General features: G+C 42.3%; 1 protein-coding gene across 2 annotated transcripts in view; it reads right to left on the bottom strand.

Moving 5' to 3' along the window:
- The window catches only part of LOC123781849 (signal transducer and activator of transcription 5B), a 63767-nt gene extending 43918 nt beyond the window's left edge, over window positions 1–19849 (bottom strand). The window contains exon 1 of one of the 2 annotated variants that reach the window (XM_045781593.2): window positions 19691–19849. The gene's annotated coding sequence lies outside the window, so the exon portion shown is untranslated. Of the gene's footprint in view, window positions 1–15967; window positions 16052–19690 lie in introns of those variants that run through there. The other variant, XM_087854381.1, reaches the window with a different exon arrangement.
- Between the last annotated feature and the right edge of the window lie 6589 nt (window positions 19850–26438).

Genomic DNA, 26438 nt, shown 5'->3' with positions numbered 1-26438 from the left:
ACACACACATTTTTTAGTGGGGAAAAAAAGCCAGTTCTTACCTAGTGAACTCACATTTCTTCCATCTCTAACTCTAAAATGCAAAGGAAAACAAAGGGAATTGGCTTTCCCCTCTCTTTTTTTCCCACAGTAAAAGGCAATACTTTCAGCTCTTCTGAAGGCTGATGCAGCCTCTGGATATACCCTCTACATTGAGATTAAAGGGGAATAAATGGAATTAAGGTATCTTCAACACCAGCCAGTGCTGACTACTGAGGATGAGTAAGTGCCTACCATAAACAAAAGTGGATCAACCCTCTCACCGAAACAGTTAAGTATTTATAGTATAAATACTTACTAAGCATCTGTTAGATGCCAGGTTCTGTTCTAGGTCCTGAGGATATAGCAGTGAACAAAACAGATACATTTTATGGAACTTAGATCCTAGTATTAAACACTTTAAAGTTCAAATAAATACAGACTATGCTATGCTTTCTAACTTTTGCCTTTGATTTTCTTCTTCTTTTTCTGTTGGGGGAAAAGGATACCACCTGACTCTTAGAGAATCTTACAAGCAAAGAGCAAAGTCTGTATATTCAAACCAATATTTGGGGAAAAAGTTTTAAAAGCACCTCAACAAAATCAGACAGAGAGGGTGACGACGGCTTTTGTGAAAGGCCTGGCATTGTGAAAGCAATTTCTGATAAAACCAGGACATCTGTTTATCCTCGCTGAAAGCTGGTCATCTCTAAGGAGCTATGTAGTATGTGCAAAACAAATCAGGTCTAATCAAGGATTCCACAGTTAAGATCATTTCAATGTGGTATTAGTCTAGCTTTTTTCCGAGATACACAGTTTTATATGGAAGATAGCTTTCCTGCTCGATACAATCAAATCAAGTTATTTACCTTTCAAAGATGATTTGCAGATTTAATCTCTACAAGATACTAAAAATATAGGGCAGAGAATTAAAAATTCAATGGGACTCAAGTTTCTACCTATCAATGCATAGTAGCAGAAGGTTGGTAGGTGGCTAGCAAATACTTTATTTCTTCTTTTTCCTACGGAATATAGGTCAAATTCTACTAAAACAACAAGTACCATCACAGTGAAAACCTAGGTATAACAAAAATATTTTAAATACTTGAAGATGCCCCACCTGTTACTCAATTTAACACAACCATCTTTTGTTCAATATAATAATGAATACAATGAATTTTAAAACAAAAGAATCAGAATCCCTGGAGCATAACAACTGTTGTGTATGCTCTTAAATTTTCATTTTTAAGGAAATATTTTAAATATTCTAAAACAGGCTGTCATATTATATTTGGAAAAAAGGAATTTTTTTTTAAGATTTTATTTATTTAAGAGAGAGAGAGAGACAGCCAGCGAAAGAGGGAACACAAGCAGGGGGAGTGGGAGAGAAAGAAGCAGACTCCCAGCAGAAGAGCCTGACACGGGGCTCGATCCCAGAACTCCGGGATCATGCCCTGAGCCGAAGGCAGACGCTTAACAACTGAGCCACTCAGGCGCCCCAGGAATTTTTTTTTTAAGATTTTATTTGGGGTGCCTGGGTGGCTCAGTCAGTTAAAGCATCTGCATTTGGCTCAGGTCATGATCCCAGGGTCCTGGGATCGAGCCCCACATCATGATCCCTGCTCAGAGGGAAGCCTGCTTCTCCATCTTCCTCTCCCTCTATGTACTCTATCTCTCTCTCTCAAATAAAAAGATTTTATTTATTTGAGAGAGAAAGTGCACGCACAGCATGTAAGCACATGAGCAGGAGAGAGGCAGAGGGAGAGAGAGAGAGGGAGAGGGAGAGAGAGAGAGAGAAGCAGACACCCCACTGATCAGGGAGCCCAACCAGGCTCAATCCCAATACCCTGAGATCATGACCTGAGTTGAAGGCAGACACTTAACTGACTGAGCCACCCAGGTGCCCCAGGAACTTTTTCTTTATGGAAAAAATCCTCAATTTTATTGAGGAATAATTTATATTCAATAAACTGTATCAGGATGTTTTAAGTGTGTGTGTGTGTGTGTGTGTGTGTGTGTGTGTGTAATTAATATAATTAATGTATTTCGGGCACCAAACTAAAATAAAGGCATTCCCAAGGCCTACCTCGCAGTAAGAGCTACGGGGTATTGTACTGAACGTTAAAAAGCCAACTGATATGGCTTAGAGGTCAGCCAATATTCAAAGCAACATACAAGTTCTATCCATTTAAGGGTCCCTGGGTAGCCCAGTTGGTTAAGCCATCTGCCTTCGGCTCAGGTCATGATCTCAGGGTCCTGGGATCGAGCCCCGCATCAGGCTCTCTGCTCAGTTCCTTCTAGAATCAGAGATCTAAAAAGACCATTAAGATAAATTCAGTAGAGGGGTGCCTGGGTGGCTCAGTTGGTTAAGTGACTAACTCTTGATATCAGCTCAGGTCTTGATCTCAGGGTCGTGAGTTCAAGCTCTGTGTTGAGCTCCATGCCCACCGTGGAGCCTACTTATAAAATAAATAATAGATAGATAGAGCAGAAAGGCCTGGAGGATGGCAGGAAGTCGGGCTTAGGCATTACCTAGGTTCCAAGATCTCTCTACCAAGCTGATCTTTGAAGTTCTATTTGTTCAGTCTTTCACACATAGTTGCGAGTTATCTTCACCTCATCTACAGAGAACTAAAAATTACTCCCCTCGTTAGGTATCTTCAAAGACTAAACTAACATTAGGGGGGGAAATCATTTTTGAAAGGAAAAAATTTCACCTGTAACCAGAAGATCTCAACCAGTTGATCCAAGCATCAACTTTATGTATACCATAAAAATGAACAGTAGCTAAGATCAAAAGATCTTCTTTTTGGGGCGCCTGGGTGGCTCAGTCGGTTGAGCGTCTGCCTTCGGCTCAGGTCATGATCCCAGAGTCCTGGGACTGAGCCCCACATCAGGCTCCTTGCTCAGTGGGGAGTCTGCTTCTCCCTCTCCTTCTGCCCCTCTCTCTGTTTGTGTGTTTTCTCTCTCAAATAAATAAAATCTTAAAAAAAAAAAAAGATCTTCTTTTCTAGGCAAATTCAGTTTTAAACACACACACACACACACACACACACAGAAAACAAAATAACAAAAAACTCTACCTAAAAGTGATTTTGATAGTTGAATTATACCTAAAACAGAATGGGCTGTTCTATGTTTTAGTTTCAGAGCTGTAAGGTGTCACATAGGTGACAAGAGATAATTCAGGCTGATGCATCAAAGTTCAACACTCAAGCCCCTGCACCTTTCCGCAATAAAAACAACAGGCAACTCCCAACATCTTCCCCATATCCTCTTCTTGGTCACTTTACAAATAGAATCACATTCCAAAATGCATTTACACATGTGTTGTTCGGAACATGGAACATTTTCCCATAGAAACAAAGTTATAAAGAGATTAAAAATACCTAGGTAAACCCCAAAACCTCAGTTGATTTACAATCTTACAAAACCTAGTTACCCTTTATAATTTTGTTTCTGAAGGAAAAGATGTTAGAATTTCTAGTCAGGGATACAATCAGGGATATAATCCCTCTACCCCTGTCTGTTCTCCATCCCAGCTGCCACACAGCACAGACGGGGCTCCTAAAGAGAAGGGCTTCCAGGAGGTAGATAATGCTTCACCCATACCTCAGTGCAGCAGTTTTGTTTTGTTTAAGATTTATTTGCTTGAGAGAGAGAGAGAAAGAACGCAGGAGGGAAGAGCAGAGGGAGAAGGAGAGAGAGAATCCCAAGCAGACTCTCCGATGAGTGTAGAGCCTGATGTGGGGCTTGATGCCACGATCCTGAGATCATGACCTGAGCCGAAATCAGGAGTTGGACACTTAACCGACTGCATGACCCAGGCCCCCCAGTGCAACAGTTTTTTCAAAAAGGAAGTGCATCTGTGTATGTGTACTTTGGGGTGGGGGTATGGTGGGAAATTTTAGGGGTATCATCTTCTTTAGGTAAGAGTAGCTTTGGCTCCCTTATAGAGCAATGGCTTCAATTCCCAGAGGGCAAGAGGCCCTATTTGTATTTGAGTTATTTGCAGGCTAGATGTTAAAAGTAGGAGACCAGCCTGTACTTCATTTCTTTAGAACTAGGTCTGTAACTGCCCTGTTCAAAATGACAGCCACTAGCCACGTGTGCTATTGGTACTTGAAATGTGGCGAGTAGACGGAGGAAGTGAATTTATTATTTTATTTTAATAAACTTAAAGGTAAACTTAAAAACTGATGCTCGATTTAGTTATTGGAAAACTTTCAAGTATGTTGGGGACGACTTGGGTAGGTGAATCTACTTCATCAACTGAAAGTCTTATGAAATCTGAACAGTTTGTGTATATATTTTTTATCCAGTTCATACATTTCTGATGAAAATTTTGCATCCAAATTGAGATATGATATAAGTACAAAATACACACCAGATTTCGAAGACATGGCACAGAAAAAGAAATGTAAAATATCTTAATAGTAGTTTTTATACTGATTACATGCTGAAATGACAGTATTTTGAATATACTGGGTTAAAGAAAATATATTACTAAAATTGATTTCACTGATTTTCTTTGCTTTTTTAAAGGTAGCTACTAGTTATACGTGTTGCAAGTATCTTCTCAGTAGCTTGCTTTTTTTTTTTTTTTTTTTAAGATTTTATTTATTTATTCGACAGAGAGAGAGACAGCCAGCGAGAGAGGGAACACAAGCAGGGGGAGTGGGAGAGGAAGAAGCAGGCTCGTAGCGGAGGAGGCTGATGTGGGGCCCGATCCCGTAACGTCAGGATCACGCCCTGAGCCGAAGGCTTAACCGCTGTGCCGCCCAGGCGCCCCAGTAGCTTGCTTTTTTATTCTTTGGTGGTTTTGATGAACAGAAGTTCTCCATTTCAATAAAGTTCAATGTATTAAAAAAATTAAGGCAGCTACTAGAAAATTGCATTTATATTTGTACTGGACAGTGCTTATTCATAACATAAATATTTCACATATCCCTATATAACTCCTGTGTACAGTTTAATAGTTCATATATGCCTTATCTGTAACATGTATAACTCTCCTTCTATTTTGGTTAGAAGAACATTTTGAAAGCAATCCTAAGCTTTTAAATTAAATTTTAAAAAATAAAGTTTCACTACATTTACTGAAATGTCAGAATGAAATTACACTATTGGAATTGAAAGATTATTGTTTTTAATAATTACTACTCTATTACTATTTCTATAGGAACACATGTTTAAGACTAAATCTAGTGTATCTTTAATGGAACTACTGGTGATTATCTACCATCTGCTCAAAAAACGTGAAATTCATTTTGAGTCAGATTAAAAATCTATCCTGATGCATATTTCAGAGGCAGTCCACGAAAATTCCCACCTCTCTGACTTACTCTCTGGAAAAATTGTAATGATCCAAATAAAATGTCCAATAATTAAAACAATGGGGTATATTCAGAGACACACTCGTCTCTGGAACAGAACAGAGAAGCAGTGGGTCTGAACAGATATGAGGACTTGGAATATATGCTAAACATGTACTTTATTAGTAGAGAAGGAGGGAGCTGGTGGGAAACGGTGGATTTGCTGCTGTTGTTGTTTTGATAACTGGCTCACCATTTGGAACTGATTTAGGTTAAAACTGTTAATACATGTGAAACATTTAGCTCAATACTTGGCACATAGTGAGTGATCAATAAATAGTATTATTTTCATCAAAACAAAAAGTTACATTCCCACCTCACTTCTTACATAGAAATAGATTCCAGATGGATGGAGAACTTAATGCAAAAAAAAACCACCACAAAATATCCTAAAAGAAAATACAAATGAAAATTTTATAATCTTTGGGTAGAAATGGTTTTTCTAAGCATGTCTTAATAGCCAGACCAGAGAAGAAAAGATTATTAAATTAGACAACATAAAAATTTAACATTTTGTACTGCAAAAAATACTACACAAAATTGAAAGACAAGAAAAGAGAAAAAACTGGGAGGAAATTACTTGTAATATGTAAGACAGAAAGATCTTTGGGAAAACTCAAACAGCTATATAGAAAAAAGGCTAATTATATAAAAGGGCAAATGAAAAAAAAAGAAACAAAATGGCCAATGAACATGTGAAGCACTGTCTAACTTGCTAGAAATCAAAGAAATATAAATATGAGAGACTAGCAAAGACATAAAGGTTATCAATACTCAGTTACGGAAGATATGGGGAAATGCCATCCCCATCATACACTAGTTTTTGGTAGGCATGTTGACTGGGGTGGTCTTTTTGGAGGGTGCACTATCTATGCAAATTGCTCAGCAACTCTACTTCTAGAACTTACATTAAGAGGATGGTCCAGTAATTGCAAAAAAAGCCCACTCAACCTAAGAATCTGCACCACAGTGTTGTTTATAAAAGAGAAAAACTGGAAACAACTTAAATATCCATTAGTAGATATTAGTGGATTAACTAAATTATGCTAGGGCTATGCAATGAAATACAGACCTTAAGACTACTGAAGTAGAATGATATTTATTGAGGTCCTGGGAGGGGGTAGGATAAGTCCTTGCTGAGCCCCCAGGTGACAAGATCAGACTAAAGGTTTTTAAACAAGCCCACATTTTGTAAACTTGGATCACTTTATCTCTTCTCCATATGCCTCCACCTCCACTACCTGCATTAATGGAGGGCAGGTTGTTTATATCAGGGGTTTGTGACCTGAGTCCACAGACCTCTTGAAATGTATGCAAAATTTTATGTGTATGTGTATTTTACTGGGAAGAGAGTCAATGGTTTCATTAGAGTCTCAAAAGGTCCCCTAATACTCAAATGGTTAAGAACCACTGGCAAATATAGTTTAATGGGGCAAGTTGTTGTCTAATTTTGCCTTAAAAAGTATATGTGATTATACAGCCCATTCATTCAGCAGTCAACAAATATTTACCAAGTCTTACCTTGATTGGTAGCCCAATTACTGGAAAATTTTGAAATAAATTTCTCTACTCACTTTGGAAGTATTTTTAAATACACATACATACACGACCCCAAAAAGCCCTCTGGCAGCTAAGAAACAAAAAGCACATTAAAGAGTTTCAAACAAAACTATAATGTTAACTTTTGAAAGAAGTAATTTTTTTTATCGTCTTTTGAATGTTACATGTATTTGAGCTCCTTTAAAGAGATAACCTTAAGCTTTATATACTTAGGAAAGACTTATCTTTGTGAGAATAACCAAGTTCTCCAAAACCAGATAAAGACTAGAACACAATAAAGTAACTAGTTCTAAATTAAGAAGGCAATAAATCATTTTATATCTTAATTTAAAAATATATAATTTACTGATGCCATGTTATAAATATATGATGTAAAAACTGAGGCCCCAAATTTATATAATTTTTTAAATATCTCATAGTTTGGTAAATATGATTCATATATATAAAAGAAGAAAGGGGAGGGGCCCCTGGGTGGCTCAGTAGGTTGACCATCTGACTTCATTCAGCTCAGGTCACAATCTCAGGGTCCTCAGATGGAGACCCACATTGGGCTCCCCACTCAGCTGGGGTCTGCTTGTCCCTCTGTCCCTTCCCCTGCTTGTACTCACTCTCTTTCAAACAAATAAATAAAATCTTTAAAAAAGAAGAAGAAGAGGGGCGCCTGGGTAGCGCAGTGGTTAAAGCGTCTGCCTTCGGCTCAGGGCGTGATCCTGGCGTTCCGGGATCGAGCCCCACATCAGGCTCCTCCACTGGGAGCCTGCTTCTTCCTCTCCCACTCCCCCTGCTTGTGTTCCCTCTCTCGCTGGCTGTCTCTCTGTCACATAAATAAATAAAATCTTTAAAAAAAAAAAAAAAAAAAAAAAAAAAAAAAAAAAAAAAAGAAGAAGAAGAAAGGGGATTATTCTAACTGGTCATAATAATATCATAGTGATAAAACAGATCAGAGAGAAAATCAGCAATGATAAATACACTAAAGTCAAAGGAAAACATAATTTTGGATTAAATGAGATTGATCACATTTTCAGGAGGCAGAGAAGGTAAGAAGTAATAAGCAAAAAAGAACCAGAAAATCAACAGGATTTATTTATGAAGGCATACTGGGCAATATATGTTTATGGTTTTATCTTTAATACATGAAGATATTTATTCATCTTTCTACATCTGAATTAACTACTTACGGATTTAGGTTTACAAAACACTAAAAAGTACTATATGATTTCTCTTATGTTTTAGTATTCTCAAAATTTACTTAAAATTCTGTTACAGCAAATTCCATTACAACAAATTACAAGGCACAATCCAGGTTAAGGAAGATTTTTACTGAGCTGAATTTTACATAAAATAAGTAGGCCTCGAGGCACCGGGCTGGCCCAGTCGGAAAAGCGGAAAAGTGTACAACTCTTGAACTTGGGGTTGTGAGTTCAAGCCCCACATTGGGTGTAGAGATTACTTTAAAAAAAATCTTGGGACACCTGGGTGGCTCAGTTGGTTAAGTGTCTGACTTTGGCTCAGGTCATGATCTCCAGGTCCTGGGATAGAGCCCCAAGTCTGGCTCCCTGCTCAGCAGGGAGTCTGGTTCTCTCTCTCCCTCTGCCTCTCCCCCTGCTTGTGCTCTGTCTCCCTCTCTCTCTCAAATAAATAAATAAAATCCTTAAAAAAAATAAAAATAAAGTAAGTAGGTCTTCTGCTGGACTCAAATATATATATATATATACATATATATATACGTATATATATATATATACGTGTATATATATATACACATATATATATGTATATATATATACACGTATATATATATATTTTTTTAAGATGTAATTTTATTTGCTGCAAAAGTGCTAAAACCTAAATACTTGTACTCCAGAATTCTCCTAAAACATCAACTTGTAATTTATTTTCATTTTTCTTCTTTAAACTTCTTAAAATGTAAAAAGGCTTTTGAACACTAAATCTAGTTATAAAGAAACTATTTAATATGAATTTAATTAAGGCAGAACACAAGTCTCTTGTATTGGCAATGACATACACCCAAGAGAAAGTATCTTTCACTAGAGATTTCCTTTACCAGATAGTCCCAAATGAATACAATAAACATTTAAAGATGTCATTAAGCATGACTAATGGAATTACAAGGAAAAAAAATCCATAAACCTAGCAATCTTTGTAGGTATCATCATGAAAGAGAAAGCAGTACAAAAGCAAATACACAAAACACAATGAAATAATACAATGTTCACAGGGTTACCAGAAATAACTAGACCGATTTTTTTTCAAAAGTTGGAAAAAAATGGGGCGCCTGGGTGGCTGGGTCATTAAGCGTCTGCCTTCGGCCCAGGGCATGATCCCAGAGTCCTGGGATCGAGTCCCACATCAGGGTTCTCCGCTGGGAGCCTGCTTCTTCATCTCCCACTCCCCCTGCTGTGTTCCCTCTCTCACTGGCTGCCTCTCTCTCTGTCAAATAAATAAATAAAATCTTTACAAAAAAAAAAAAAGTTGGAAAAAAACGAACACACATCTTCAATATGAAATGAATGGTAATTTAGCAGGGCACATACACAAATAAAGCAATATTTGTATTTATAAATATTACATTTATTTATAATTTATATATTTATAAATATTGCATATAATTATAAATATTTATTATATTTATAAATATTACATTTATAAAACAATATAATTCATTATCAGCTTATTTATTAAAAAATGGACCATTCCACCAAGTACAGGAAATAACTCAGTCCTCAAGTTCAGATTATGTTAATTCTGAAACCGTTAAATATAATTAGAATAGTTTTAATATAGTTCTTCAACAAAAGATGCCATAAACCATACCAAATAAATATACTATGCCGAATATTTAACACAAACATCACAAACTACTCATTTTCTTCTCCTAAAAACGAAATACTAACTGAAAATAAAAACCAGTTTCTCATTCTAAATCAACACACAAAAGTCATTTTAAAAATAACTTTCCCCAGGGGCGCCTGGGTGGCACAGCGGTTAAGCGTCCGCCTTCGGCTCAGGGCGTGATCCTGGCGTTATGGGATCGAGCCCCACATCAGGCTCCTCCGAAATGAGCCTGCTTCTTCCTCTCCCACTCCCCCTGCTTGTGTTCTCTCTCTCGCTGGCTGTCTCTATCTCTGTCGAATAAATAAATAAAATCTTTGAAAAAAAAAAACTTTCCCCCACTTTATTTTTTACTGAGATATACCTGACATAAAAAGGTGGTGTAAAATTAAGGTATACAATGTAGTAATTTCATATATATCTTAAAATGTTTACCATATTAGGTTGGTTAATGCATCCATCACTTCACATAGTTACAATCTGTGTGTGTGCCTGTGGTGGGGAGAACCTTTAAGACCTACTCTCTTAGCAACTTTAAAATACACAATACATTAACTGTAGTCACCACGCTGTATATTACATACCCAGAACTTACTCATCTGATAACTGGAAGTTTGTACCTTTGGCCACCTTCACACAGTCCTCTACCCCTGGCCTTTGGCAACCACCAATCTGCTGGGTTTTGTTTTTTTGTTCTAATGAGTTCGTTTTTTTAAGATTCTACATATCAGTGAGATCGTACAGCATTCGTCTTTCTCTGACTTATTTCATGCTCTAGATTTAGCATAATGCTCTAGATTCATCCTGTTGTCGTGAATGACAAGATTTCCTTCTTTTTTATGGCTAAATAATACTCTGTTATACCTATCTCTCTCATATTTTCTTTATCCATTCATTAAATATTTTTTCTTGATTTCAAAGTATTCCGTTTATCACTACCTGATTACAGAAAAGTGAAGACACTAGAGACCACGCATGCACGCACACACTGAGAATCCTATAGCTCAGAATATTTTTTCAATACCCATACTTTTTCCAAGCATGACTATATGTGATTGTTCTGCAATGTGCCTCTTCATTTAGTAATATATTGTAAACTTTACCTATGTCATTGAATATTGTTTTAGAACATGATTGAAATGGCTGAATAGTATTCCATTATGTAAGATATTTTTCAATTTAGCTAATTAATCCTCTAAGGCTGAACACTGAAGTTGTTTCCAACTGTTGCTATTTTAAATAACACTATGAGAAACATCCTTATATACAAATATACAAATCTTTGAACATATTTCAGATTATGTCATCTAAATAGAATTATTAGGTCAAAAGGTATACATACTTTTAAGGCTTTCAATACATGTATCAAACTGCCCTTCAAAAAAAAGCACCAATTTAGGGGCATCTGGGTGGCTCAGTTGGTTAAATGTCTGCCTTCGCCTCAGGTCATGATCTCAGGGTCCTGGGATCAGGTCCCTCATCGGGCTCCCTGCTCAGTGGGAAGTCTGCTTCTGCCTCTCCCCAGCTCATGCTTGGTCCCCCCCCCCCCAAATAAATAAAATCTTTTTTTAAAAAAACCACCAATTTACATCTGACCAATGAATATGAAGGTGCCAGTTTCCCCACATTCCTAAGCAACATTGTTCTTACTTTTTCAATATTTTTAGTTTTATAAATCTGTTAGCAGGAAAAATTACATCTTTTTTTTTTTTATTTCTTGATTTCTAGTGCAGTTGAACATAATTTTGTATGATTATTGAGCATTTGTAATTCTTTTGTTCATCTTCCCTTTGGGAGGCCACTTTTTTCCTATTTTTGGTATATATTCTTTATATATTAATATTAACGCATAACCTGGGGCGCCTGGGTGGCTCAGTCGATTGAGCATCAGATTCTTGGTTTCGGCTCAGTCATAATCTCGGGGTCGTGGGATCAAGCCCTGAGTCCAGCTCTACTTGTCCCTCTCCCTAAGTTCCTCACCTTGCTTGAGCTCACCCTCTCTAAATAAATAAATAAATAAATAAATAAATAAATAAATAAATAAATAAATAAAATCTTTATTAAAAACAATAATAATATTAATGTATAACCTTTTGTCATATGTATTTACAAAGTTTTTCTTATTTTCTCATTTATCTTCTGCTTCTGGCATTTTTTTGGCATAAGGAAATTGTTAGTATTTATGCACTTATGTGTATTTTTTTCTTTTATGAGTTATTCCATAAAAGCCACTGGTTGGTTTTTCTTATGTTTGCCTTGTTCAAATTTACCAACATACTGTAACGTAATGCAAAGTTCTTTCCAAACTAGATCTCTCACATTTGGGTAACAGAAATTCAAAACCATAAATTTTGACAATGTCACATTTCTAGGACATAATTTAAAATGTGTGCTTAAGGGATGCCTGGGTGGCTCAGTCGTTTAAGCGTCTGCCTTCGGCTAAGGTCATGATCCCAGGGGCCTGGTCATGATCCCAGGGGCCTGGGATCGAGTCCCACGTCGGACTCCTTGCCCCACGGGGAGCCTGCTTCTGCCTCTGCCCCCTGCTCATCTCTCTCTCTCTCAAATGAATAAATAAAATCTTTTTTAAAAAATGTGTGCTTAAGGTAATAACTTAAGGACTCATTCCTTTAAAATTATGTGCTCTGCTCTGGTATTGCGAAATCAAGGAATCCTGCTTCATCACCAACTCAGCATGTTAATTGCAGCCATGCCATTCAGGAAGCCAAATATTTTCTATTTTGTTTTGATACCTTCAACAGTTAAGGAGGAAGATAAATCTATACAGATTACAATGAATTCAGTATTTTTACCTGATATTTAAACTCATTACAAAATAAACTTACCTTTAAAATATGCTTAGGATATGTTCAGGGTTTCCATATATCGTTACATAATTGAAACAGTAACAACAACACAAAGAGAAGGAATATGTGCATTGCATCTCTATGTATTAGGCCTTCCATACCTTTAGAGTAAGGCTCTATAATGTCCAGTTCTCACTATAACTCTCCCTCACTTTCTACCAGAAACAGATCACAAATTGTAAAAACATAAACCCGCAGGGTGGACTGTTTCATTTTGTAAAGAGCTGTATATTTCTGTAGATCTCTAGTTTGTTATTTTTCTCAAGCCTAAAAGATTATCAAAATATTTCAGAAACATGAAGCAAAACAAAAACATAGAATTAACATTATTTCTGAGAAAATGGTTTATCTAGTTAAACTACAAATGACTATCTTGTAGAATGCTGTATGACAAAGCTGATAAATTCCATTTTCTAGTACTTTAACAGATTAAGGGCTCAACAGTTTCTATTTATAAATGCTACAATGGCATTTGTGAATATAGCTTATTTAAAACATTTTCTGCAGGTTGAATTAAGTCCCATTCTTTATAAAAACGTAATGATCTGCCACAGGTTATAAGCTCTGAATTTTAGACAACACAAAATAATTTCTCATAAACTTTCTAATTTACTCTCACCTAAAGGCTGGAAAACCCCACTGAACGCTTTTTAAAACTCATCAGACGTAGAAAAAAAAAACAGCTTTAATTGTAGGATCTCACTGACACAAACATAAGGAAATTCTGAGTTATAGATATTTCACATTAAGCTTTTTCCACTGACATTGTAACTTCTGTCAACATTCAAAGAAAATTCAACCCTGGTCAAAGGTGACAGTTTGACAATCCTGGAAGACAACATCCTCTGTTTATTTGAACAAGTTTATACTCTCTGCTCAGGGAATTGAAGTTTCTCTCCTCCCTAACTTGATCTCTCAAATTCAGATCACTACACTTTAGGGTAGTGAATTCTGTCTCCAAGATTTAACTTCACAATCTACCTCCAAGGAAAAATGCTGAGACCATCACATATAAAAAGGAATAAATTTCTGAGACTAGTTTCTAATGGCCTTTGCATAGCTCTAACCACACAATAATTGCTTCAGTTGCCTTAAAAATTAACCCCCCAAATTAAAATTCTTAAATCCTTCTATCTCAGAAATCACAATTAGTCACACTGAAAAGCTTCGATTAAATAAGAATAGGGCTACAAATCCCTTCAAAATAAAGTTGTAAATAAAATGAGCTGGATATTTGCTTTTCAGTGAACAAACACGTGTTATGTGCTAAATTGGCCTCAATGATCCTTTTGTTTGTAAAGAGAGGCCAAGGAGATGGCTTACAGCCCTTCTCCTATGATGTATATGGTAATGGTAGTGGCAGAACAACAACGGACAATTTATAGTTAGAATTAAGACCTTGTCTGTTTTAACATATTTTCCACCAGGATTATATACTTAGGTGGAAAAATACTTACCAGCACATTCACAAACTAAAAATTTCTAAATATGTATACATTTTTTTTCCATTAAAAATAAACAAGAGTCCATTTGGAAACACAAATAAAGAAATGTAAGCCTTAAAGAAACCAAATGTCTTACTGCAAAGTTGCAGTTGCCTGCTCTCTCTGGCAAGTGTGGTGGTTAGAAACAGCCTTCAGAATCAGCTTGGCCTGGGTCTGGATCCAGTCCTGCCATTATTACTAGCAACGTGACCTTGGACAAGTTACTTAACTTCTCTGTGGCCATTTCTTCATCTTTCATCTGAAAATAATACCCTCCCCTTTGAGGATCATGAGTTAAAATATGGCAAGAGCTTATAACTGTCTGCTTGGCACACTGTAAGTGGACAGTGTTAGGCATTATTTTTATTATCTTTCTACTTTTAGGCTTTGGACATAATTTGAAGTACTTTTTAGTTAATTTTCTGATCACTTTTTGAAAGATGGAATAATTATTATACAGATAACTAGTACATCTTCCCAGATGAGCTCATGGTAGGTAGAGCTATAGCCCAGAGTGAGAAATAGTTGTTTTTAATACAAATAATGGATGTGGCTGTTACTGGTAACTTTGGCTTGATTTCCCATATGCAAAAAAAAATCCCCTACCAGGGGAAAACAAGCAGTATTAGAAAATACTTGGGTTTGTCCTATTATCATTACAGGGTAAAGCCAAATTCACTTTACTAGCCTGATGGGCATTGAAAATATTAGTCATCAAATTAATCCCAACAAATAACAATAATTCATTGGCTCATTGATGTATTTCCCCTTGTCTTCCCCAACCTTTCTCTAGTCAGAAAGGAAAGTTTTCATATTTTCTGAGAATCTCATTGCTGCTCTCAAACCATACTCTATATCTTAGTATAATTAAAAAAATGAGTCAGCACAAACACCTCAAAAAACCAGCAGTACATTGAATGTGGAGGTATTTCTCTTCATAATAGAAATCCGGAAAACATTAAAAAAAAATGCGAAAAGCAATGGAAGAATAAATGGAGAGTGAGTGTTGGAGTAGATTTTGCAAGCTAGCTTCCAAAAGATAAATGTTCTTATCAATCAATATATGTATTTTTTTATCTTAATAGTAATATAATACATGGGAAATGGATGTAATTATTATGAATAAATCCAAGAAAGAAAATATCCAGTATGTGACAAATTCTAACCTCTCCTTTACTGAATACTGGGGGGGAGGGCACTGGGAGGTCAAGACACTCTGTATTAAGCTCACCTACAAAGTGCGCTACGCAAAACCGTGCGGTATGCTAATGCAGTCCTGCCTTCACTAAGGTGGTCCCCGAGAATATTTAGGAGAGATAAAGTGCCCCTAAACTGCAAACATATTTGAATACCAATTTAATTAGGAGTCTAGTCTTTATACTCCCTGGAATAAAGTCAGTTGAGGGTTGGGAAAAGGCCACTTGCTTTAATCGCAGAAACAATACTATATGTACTCCTTCCAAGAATATACTTCTCTTCAAGGCTCCACATAACTCATATTCCAATATTTATATTAAAGGTGACATACCACATAAAAATTATCTGGGAGGGTCAAAGAAGAGTTTTATGGCTCAGGGTGATTTCTCCTAAGTTCTACTACAATACCCTAAATTTGTCCTAGTTCTTGTTTAAATCCTCCATGACATTCTGTATGACTTAAGTGAGGTCAGTAAAACTGCTACAGTCACTACTTAATATGTGGGGTTCTAGATTATATAAGGCCAAAGCAACTCTTCTTTAAAACTTCGACGTTCAAGGCTCCTTATAATACATTTCAACTCTATCTTAGTGCTATACATTATCTAGGTACCTGGAAAGAGAGAGAGAGCAACAGCCCCAATCTTCTGTTAACTGCAACTTTGTTGTTTTAAGAGTCCTTCTGAGGCTGCTACACCTTGAAGAGAGTTGGGAAAAGATTCAGGAATGCCCTGCCTTCCCAAGTGAGTATGCAGGCTGAGCTCAGTAAGGCTGTCATGAAACAGTACAACGGACAAAGATAAACCACATGACATCTGATGCTTCTCTTTATATGTTTAAAATAAAAATGTGACACTACAAGAAAGTTAACATGTGGACCTAATTTTGAAAATACAAACAGGAAGCACCCCCACCCCAATATTACCATTAAAAAAAAAAGGAAACCAAACCTCAAAGATACCTTCCAAGGAAGTCATGGGTGTGACCAAAACTAACAAAAGTAATAAATGTCATCTAAAACCCTGAAACCACCAAAAGTGAGGGTCTCAATCAACCAACTAAAAATCTAACACCTGTAAATTACTCCTCTCTTGGATTAGTAAAAATAGCATAGATTTATATACATAAAATCTTCTCCAAACTGGCTTAAGTTTTTCAGTAACAAAGGATCATCATTAACAAGAGAGGATCCAATGTCAATATTCTACTTAAAATAAGGACACAATAATTAAAAACGAATACAATTTTTAAAAAAAGTTTTTATCACTGTGATGCTCATGATTTAAATGTACAAAAAACAGCATGATCAATGGAAACTAGATTGTTAAATGTGACTTTCTTATTCCCAGAAATAAGCATAAGACTGTTGTGTTTCCCACATTGCAGGGGAAACAATACTTCCGATTTTAGAACACTTCTATTAACAAAGCTAAGATTTAAAGAAAAACATTTTTTTCCTTTAAGCACTACACAAAATTGGGGACGCTGATACTTTAGAGCTAACTTTTCAACATTATTTTTATTAAGTTCCGGAGTCAAAGTATTCTGACACTTTACTACGCAGTAAAGGGATATTGGTCTCCCGAAGAGCTCAGTAACCTGGAACTGTCAGGTAACTTTTTAGAAGAATAAGTTTCAAATACTCAAGACAAATTAGTAAAAACTGGATTTTTTTTTTTTGCTTCCTTTGTAGGAATAATGTGGTAATCGACACTCTAAAAGAAGGGGGGGAAATCTCACTGGTAGTTAGGACATCCAGAAATCTCTGAATACTTCTGAGATACACACGTTTACAGGGCGCTAGAACAGTTAAGCTTCCTTTGATTCTACCTTCAACCTGCAATCCAATCTTGCATGTGTTATCTACCTATTTACATCATCTTCCCTTTGTAAGAATACCTCTATCACCTACCTGCACAAAAACAAGCCAAATGAACCACCACAAGCGCATAAATATAAACCTAACACAAATCACAAATAATTTGAATACTAACACTAATAAAACTTGAGAAACTTGACATAAGTATCAAAAGAGCAATAAATGGCACCCTTTACTAGTCTTGATGTGGTTTCTGTATATGTAAATAGCACTTAAAAAAAATCAATTGAGAGCCAGAAAATGAAGATGAAATGAGAAGTTGGGGCACAATAGGAAGTGCTGACCAAAATATTTATGTTGTAACACTCCAAACAATGATAGCACTTCCCCCCCCCTTCTATCACATACATCACGAAGTTCCCATGGAAGAAATATATCCACCTTAAATTTCTTAACACAATCTATATTAATATCCTGTTGGCAAAAACATGAATGCTGTAAAGGCCAGGACAAGGGAGAAGGCGGGATAATTTATGGAGTTGGGTATACAGCAAAGATTTTATGTAGTTCAGCTCCAAGTTATGCAATAACCAAACTGCTAGTGATAGAAATCAACTTTTTTTTTTCTGAGGTTTCGCTTTTTTGAAAAAAGATCTCTCCATTCCTTCCCTGTGTCTCAACCAGGTGCTTGAAATTTTCATTTTCCAGAAGGCTATGGAAAACAGATGCCACTTACCTGACCAAAGTGTGGTGTTTTAATTAAACATGACAGATGTCACAATTTGTCACGTAGTAAATTTTTCTTAAAATCGGCAGCCCCTTCTCCCATTTACAACAACAATAATCTTCCATGAGATGAAAATTGGTACCAAAACAAACAAAAAACCCAAAGCCTTGATAAAAAGTCAATCAACAGGATTCCACCATGTGAAATGATCAGAACCAATCCCATGTTCATGGTGTTACAAAATAAAATTAGAAAAACGTGAAAGCTACACGAAATAAAATACATCCTCTTCTACTAGCCAATAAATACAATATAAACAAATGAATAACAGAAGAATGTTGAGGAAAGAGGCAAAGTTATATTATCTTCATTGAACAATAACAAAATTATTTGAGATAATATACACAACAGCTGAAAGCTTATTATGGCCCAGGCGGCTATCCAACCAGTTTGGAAACCTAAGATACCAGTGGATGATCAACACCATTTGAAGACAGAAAAAAGGACATAAACCTCAGTTTAATAATTTGGTGACACACTAGTCCTTGCAAGGGGCATTCCCCGAAGACATTCCAGAGACAATTAACGGAATTTATATTTAGGCAAATATCTACTGCTCCACAGCACAGAGCACTGACCCGAGAGCCCTCAGACGGACATTTCAGTCTTAGAACGACTGAACGGCTGTGTGAACTGAGCAGGCCACTTACTCCATCTACCTGGGGCCTCAGTTTCCTCATTTGCACAGTAAGAGAATGTAACATAATCCCGGGGTCCTTTCCAGCTCCAACATTCTATGACCCACTTTTAGTACTGTTTATCTGAATCAAAGGTCTCACAGGATCATGGGGGGGGGGACAAGAAGAAAAAGAACTGGGAAGGATCACTATCTCCTTTTGCCTTTCGCATTCTTGCGGTTTTCATTAATCCCACCTTCCTAAAAGCTGGCACTTGTTTTTCTTCTTTGCCTTTTCCATCACTGCTAGCTACAAGTGTCTGCAAACGACTCTTGCTCCACACAAGTTCTTTCCTCTTTGATCAGCCTGACCATCTTGCCAGATTCCTTTAGCCTCAGACCGGCTTTTGTGACACCACGACTTGCCTTCCGACTCTCCATATCTACCCCCAACACCAGGAGCACTTTTTTTTACTATTTATCCCCGGCTAGCAAAAAAAAAAAAAAAAAAAAAAAAAAAAAAGCACGCTGCATCCCACTGCCACACGCACCAGCCGGGGCCTGGCAGGTCCTGATGTGGGATCCCGCACCCCAAAGCCATATCGAAATGTTCGTATTTGTTGTCTTGACTCCATATAAGGCACTGTTCCTTGAGGCTTGCCTAACACCCCCCACCCCACCGGGCACCCCCGGGCTCATCCCACCCCGGGAGTCACAGATCCCTCTTTTCAAAAAGGAGGAAAAGCAAGGACACGCCAGGGGCTACTCGGCACTGCAACCCGGAGGTGTGAGGTGGCCGACAGCAGCCCCCTCCGCTGGCAGGGGTCGGCGCCGGGGCCCTCACACGCCCACCCCGACACACGCGCCAGCACGGTCTCCACACTCTCCACCCTCCGCCCGCCACCGCCTCGGCACGACGCCCCTCGCGCGCCCCCAGCGCCCTCGCCCCCGGCCCCCAGCGCGCAGCCACCGCGGCCCCTCCTGGCCCGGGGAGCGATGGCGGCGGCGCGGCCCTGCCGGGCTTCTGGGCGGCCGGGGCGCGGGGCCCCGCCCGGGCGGGCTCCCCGGCCTCTTTCCCCTGCCCCGAGCCCAGGGCTCGCCCCGCAGCTCCTACCTCGCTCGGCCCCTCGGGCGCCAGCCGCTGCCGCCCGCCCGCTCGCTCCCTCCCTCGGCCGGGCCGCCGCGCGTAGTCGCCTGCGCAGGGTCCCCGCCCGGGGTGACGGCTCCGGCCGCCGAGTCTCCTCACGCCGGGTCCCGCGGGGGCGCGCGCGCCGCTCGCGCACCGAAGCCCGAGCGCGCCCCGCGGCGGCGCGCGCCGCTTCCTGGTTCCGCCCGGCGCGCGCTCGTGAGCCCCGTGGTCCTTCGCACCCCGTCCGCGGCAGCCCGGGTAGGGACCCGGAACCCCCCGGCGCGTACGGGGGCTGGGGGGAGGGTCGGGCGCCGCGCACAGCCCCTTGTCGCCGGGGCGAATGGCGTCCCCTCTCGGCTCCCGAGCCGGGTCCCACGGGGCCACGAGCACATGCTGCTTTGTTTGGGTCGGCTCGACCACCGCGAGTAGGCTCGTGCCAGACTGTTGTGGTCGCGTTGATTGGCCCCCCTCCGTGGCCCGCCACCCGCCCTTCCCCCGGGCTGAGGCCCGCGTTCCGGGTCCTGTCCCTCCCAGGCCCGGGTCAGAAGTCCACCGCTGCCCCATCAATAATTATCCCGGGTTTGCTCCCTGGAGGGCGTTTCAGCCAGGACTGCCGCTTACCACCCGGGCGGAAAGCCTGAATGGACACAGCAGGAGTTTACACTCGCCCAGGCCAACTGATCCGTCCACGATTCCAGAGTGAATCTGGGGGGGGGGGGGGGGCTTCGGGGGCAAGGGGCGTCTGACACCATTTCCCTCCCTGGGGACTTGCTGGCTCCCACCAGTCCGAGCTGCGGGGAGGAACTGACTGCTCTGTTAAGAGAAGCAAGAATAAACACAAATACGGTCTCCTTTATAAGATCCAGGGGGAAAGGGGTTTCTGAGAGCCTTTTCCATGTAATGGGGAGGGGGTGTGGTGTCTGAGAAGGCAGTCTGAGTCACCCACTCTCCTCTGGCTACATCTCTGGAGCTGGCCAGCCGTTTCCCTGGCAACCCTCCAAGGGCCAGCACCAAAGCAAGGCATGTCAGATCTCCAGAAACCTAGATGCAGGGGCAGAAGGAGAAGGACCCCACACATACACACAGAGCTTCCCTTCCTTTCAGTCTGAAAATCTTCATGTCAAGAGATGACCAAGATCTGCAAGGCCCAAGTTCTCCCATAATCCTCCTGTGGCAGCTCTCTTCCCAGCAGCCTTCCCTTCACCTCTTGAATAACACCAACCACAAAGATCTTTGTGTCTGTAGCTGATCACAAAGTCCTTCTCCCCCACCCAGGCAACCGCGTCTATCCCACACTTTGGGCCAACACCTGGCACAGTGCTTTGCCCAGAGTGGGTACAGGGCACTTGGAGGCTAGAGCAGGAGGACAGGCTGGAGCAGGAAGCTGGACGGAAGCACCAGCTCTGAGCTCTGGCACCTCTCTGACAGTCACTGTGCAAGAGGTTTTGGCACGAGAGTACACCACATTTCTCCTTCTTGTAAGTTTTTCTCTCTGCACACATGCTGTTCCCTCTGCCTGGAAGGGCATCCTGCCCTCTAGATGTCTGCCCATGGTCCGGGCAGTGAGAACCTTCCTCTCCGTTTCCTACCACATCATGTTCATGCCTCTATGATGGCACCTCTTATGTCAAAGGACAGTTTCTTGTGTACACGGCTCTCAACCCCTGACAGCACACAATGTCCCATTTACCTTTAAATTACCAAATTTACCTTAAATCCCCATAAAAATTTGAGGAACAAACCCTACACTCTAGGAATAGAAATGGAAACCAGGGGGACTGTGTAGTAATTAAAAGCAAAGAATCTAAAAACAGACTTGCTGTCAACTCCTCGAGCTGTGTGACCTTAAGCAAGTTTTTGGCCTCGAGATTTCCTCCTTGTCATGTGGCGATAGTCACAGGACCCACCTCGTAGCATTGTGGTGGGAATTAAGTGAGGTAATACATGTATAGGGCTTCAAATGACTTAAGCACTATAGAACTGTTAACAGAGAAGATTTACACCCCTCTTCCTAGGACTGGTCAGGTCTAGAATTCCGTCTAGCTGCCTCGCTGCTGCCGAGCGATGGCCACAGGGTGCTAGTTAGAATGGCCAGGAGGGTGCGGCAGGTACACCCTCTTTATTCTTGGTGTCTCACAGCACATCTCTGACCACTATGCACCAAGATAGATCTGGCTGGCTGTGTGCACAGACACTAAGGACGGAATGTTCTGGGCGACTACCTCAGCAAAACAAGAATGTTGTCAACCTGAGACAGGAAGGAAGGTCTAACACCTACCTCTCCCTACTTGCCAATTCAGATGAGATGAGACCCTCTTCCCTTCTGCCTCAGGGACATAGTTCCCTAGGTGGAGGGGACACCAGACTGGGATATAACGCAGAAGGAATCCTAGAAAGAAACTGAACGGGAAGCTAGAATCCAGAAAGTCCCACAGAGAGCCCACAGAGAAAGTTCCCAGAGACAGAAGCTACAGATGCAGTGACGAGCACTGGAGAGAGAGTTGGTCATCTCTTAGCTGACCCTGTCCTGACCTGGGAGAGAAAGAGGCTTGAGGAGAGCCTGGAAGTCTGGTGGGCAGCCCTTGTTCATACATCCAACCTACTCTTACCTGGGGACTGACTCCAGCCTCCTTCCCTTGCTCTTGAGAACAAGCATCTGGCTACCATGGAGAAGAGAGAACAGCTCCCCACTTCACACCCCCCTCAGCCCTGCCCAGCCGCAGGGAGAACGTGAGGCCATTTTCTGAAAACATCATTGAAACCACAACCATAATCCCCTCTACTCAGAGACCCATCCTCATGTGGCTTCCCTCTCCAGAATGCTCTGAGCCCTGGGAATCAAGCTGTCCCTGGGGAACCACCAGCCACATAGAAGCCAAGGAAGGACGCTTGCGGGAACTTCTCTTCTTTCATAGGGGAATGATTCCTCCTTATGAAGTCAATACAGGCATTGGACACTCAACAGACGGGAAGGCAGATCTCCAGATTTCCAGGGCCTTAGAACGGAGATTGGTCACAGCCAGTGGTTCAAGAGAGGCTTTGTCGATGCCAGGACTTACCTCTGCCAGAGCGTGGGCGGTGAAAAGAGCCGAGTTTTTCAGTTAGATCTGGTTCCAAATCCCAGCTCTGCCAACTTACCAGCTGTGGAACCTTAGTTAAAGTACTTCACTTCTCGGAGGGCCTCAGTTTCCCTCGGGTGTGAGTCATGGGAAGTAAAGTATAATATATGTCTGCAAATACATAGAATCTTTCTGGGATGCACCCAAGACCTGAGTAATTGTGGTTGCTCCTGCAGAAGGGATCTGAGGGACAGGAAAGGTGAAAGACTAACTCTTTACCATTTTGAATTTTCCGTGTTTTATACCACGCACTGTACTGCCTATTAGAACATTAGGAAGGGGCGCCTGGCCGGCTCAGTCAGAAGAGCATGCGACCCTTTAATCTTGGGGTCACAAGTTCGAGCCCCATGTCGGGTGTAGAGATTACTTAAATAAATAAAACTTCAAAAATAAAGAAATAAAACATTAGGAAAATAAACCTTTTTTTTTTTTTTTTTTTAAAGAAAGAGTGGAGAGACAATGTTTGTGAGAGTAACTAGGCATCATGCCTGGCTTGCGGAAGGCACTTGATAAATGTGTGTGTACTCTTTCTCCAGCCCCAGCCAGCTTGCTGGGCCAGGAGAGGTGGCATGGGGGTGAGGTGAGGACAGGCGATGGGATGTGAGCGATGGATGTGCAGGTCCTTACAGGACTCCCCTGGGAGTTCTCACACACTTTCTGTCTTGCTCTTGTGCGCCTCACTCACTGGCTGGAAGTGGGCTCCCTTCCAGCCAGAACTAAAGGGGTGGCTCTCTGGCAAGCCAAAGGGGCCCCCACCTGCGTCCTGGGGCAGTGTCACAGTGCCCTCTCCACCCAGAGCCCTGGGGCAATGCTGCATTATCCAGAGAGGACAGGATTGACACAGAGGAGAGAGCAGAGTGTCACCCCAGGCACTATCTTCCTGATTTGGTGAGTGGGATTTAGAATTCACAAGCCAGCCCAGCCCGGGGCAAGGAGGAGGCTGCCGACGTTGCCAGGAGCAGGAAAGCAGGTCAGGAGGACTAGAGCAGGCAGAGGCCAGGGTGGCGGCGGCCAGAGCCTTCTGTGTGCTACGGGTCAGGATGTGTGAAAGGGAAACAGGGGTCTGTACTAGTTAGTGTAAGGGAACCCCTGCGGTGTCGGAGCATGGGGAAGCCCTGTCCTGTTGGAGGGAACTTCATTAAGCCAATAAGTACCTATGAAGCCTCTATTATGAACCAGGCAGTGGAACACAGCCTTTCAGCAACTAGTGAAGAGCCACAGCAAGTGGCCCGCAGTACAGGATTGAGGGCTGCCTGACAGCGCAGGAGAAAATGCCTCGCTCTACTGGCCAGGGACCCTGAACACCTGTCATGCACTAGTCACTGTGACTGAATCTTCATAGCAATCCTAGGGGACGGGTCTTGCTGGTCTCCTTTTACACAGGAGGTGGCTCAGCCCAGAGAGGCAGATTCACCTGCTCAAAGTCACACAGCAGAGCCAGGCTTTGCACCAGGTCCTGAGGACTCCAAATCCTTTGCTAGTTTTTCGCTACACCACCTGACCCCATGAAGGATGAGCAGCATGTTACCAGGGGGCCAAGGCAGGAATGGCATTCCAGGGAGGTGGAATGAAAGGGGCAAAAAAAGCTGGGAGTGAGAGAGGCCAGGACACTGGGGGGACTGCATGGCTGAAAAACTAGCATGGGGAAGGTCCATGGGGAGGGTGGGTCCCAGCAGCCAATGAAGAGCAGGCCAGCAGCCAGTGGGGTGGGATGGAGCACTGGCCCATTGGCTTTATATCCCCCACTTGGTCTAGGCACTGGGGAGCCAAGTTTGGCCGCTGGGAGCAGGGGAACGAGCAGTGAAGGTGTGGGTGGATTTGTGACATAATGGACCAAGGAACAATGAGAAACGGGGACAGAGAGGAAGGAACGCCCTCTGGTCACAACAAGGGAAAGTGGCAGGGTGGTGGGGGGTGGCAGGCAAGGAGATGCACTGTCCTCCCCCACACGCCCCTCTCAGGGCTTAGGTCAGGTACTGGGCTGGCTCAGGCACAAAAGATTTCTGGTTGGTCTGGAAGGAGGAGAAATGAGTGAGTAGAGGGGCCTGGTTGTCCTCGTGGAAGAGGACGAGCACCAGACTCGAGCCATGGCTGCTTAGGACAGCCGGCAGTCCCCCTTGGGAGGGCCAGCTCTGTGCCACCTCACCCCTCTCCACCCCCCAGGCTCCAGGGCCTCCCCCTGCCGGGAGAAGGAAGATCGAAGGATAGGCTCCCCGTTCTCCTGACTGCAGAGGAAATGTGTGCTCAGCACAGACGTTGCACCCCCTCTTCTCCTTGTCCCATAGGTGTCTCTCCCAAGGCAGGTGGCTAGGGCAGCCGGACAAAGGAAGGCAGGCTTTCCCTCCCACCCACCCAGGCAGTCCTGAGCCCCTCCCGCCCCTATTCCCAGAAACAGAGGATAGTCACTGTGCCTCAGGCAAGATGGCCTCGTGTTCTCTTGGTAACTTCACTGTAAACTGACTTCCCTGAAGAGTGGTAGAGGACAAGGGACAGAGGCAGGAAGGGCAGACAGGCTTCACCCAGGACCCAGCAGCTTCTTCCCCTCCCCCAGATTCACACAGAATTACTCACTGCACACACACCCCTTCCCTAGGTCCTGCTCTGTCTTCAGGGACAAGAATGGAGGCAGCATGTCCACAGGGAGGTACCAGGATAGGGAGCCTGGGGAGAGGCAGAGATGGTGGTCTTGGGGGTGAAGTATATGCTGGGCATGGGCCTATGGCTCCCCTTCCAAGAGCTTCCGGGGTGGGCTGGAGAGGAGGGAGATAATCCCAGCAGAGGCAAGGTTGGGTAGAGCAGAGCGGTTAAGCCCAAGGGCTTCAGGTCTCCCTCTGCGGGAACAGAGATACTTCCTGGAATGCTTCCAGCTTTCTTGGGAAGGCTGTACACCCCACCCTGCCTCCCCTCTGCCCTCTGGTGCCCACACCACCACGGGAACTCTACTTGAAGAAGGTACTTGGAGCAGAGGAAACAAAGACATCTCTGTACCACCTCCCTCCACCCACCCACCCCCCGACTCCAGACAGGTCAAGGTGACCTCAATCTGTTCTCCCCAGGGAAGGGGCATGAACACAGCCTTCTGGGCTAACCTGGCTTCCAAGGGCAGGCCAGAAATGGGACTTGGGATGATTCTTCCCTTCCTCCATAAATTCAAACCCACCTTCATAAAATGCACGGGTCAAGGGAGCAAGGGCACAGACTGGTGTGGAGATGGAGGGCCTCACTCCGTTATGGGCTAGCCCAGCCAGAGGAGATATCTTCCGTCTGTGGGTGCGTGCTGGGGCTGGGGGATGTCAGGAAGGATATACTGAGACTTGCGCCTGGGGCTGGGCCTCTTGGATCGTGGGGCCAGCTGTGTACCTACTGGCCAGACGACTGTGGACAGCTCTCCTTTATGGGCTGATCAAAGGTGGCTCAGGGGCGCCTGGGTGGTGCAGTCGTTAAGCGTCTGCCTTCGGCTCAGGGTGTGATCCTGGCATTCTGGGATCGAGCCCCACATCAGGCTCCTCCGGTATGAGCCTGCTTCTTCCTCTCCCACTCCCCCTGCTTGTGTTCCCTCTCTCGCTGGCTGTCTCTATCTCTGTCGAATAAATAAATAAAATCTTAAAAAAAAA

Source organism: Ursus americanus, chromosome 23 (genome assembly GCF_024610735.1).
Source record: "Ursus americanus isolate L20-20 chromosome 23, mUrsAme1.1.p, whole genome shotgun sequence".
Classification (NCBI taxonomy): Eukaryota; Metazoa; Chordata; class Mammalia; order Carnivora; family Ursidae; genus Ursus; species Ursus americanus.
Note: the sequence above shows the minus strand (reverse complement) of the source record. Positions and strands in the feature narration are given on the sequence as shown.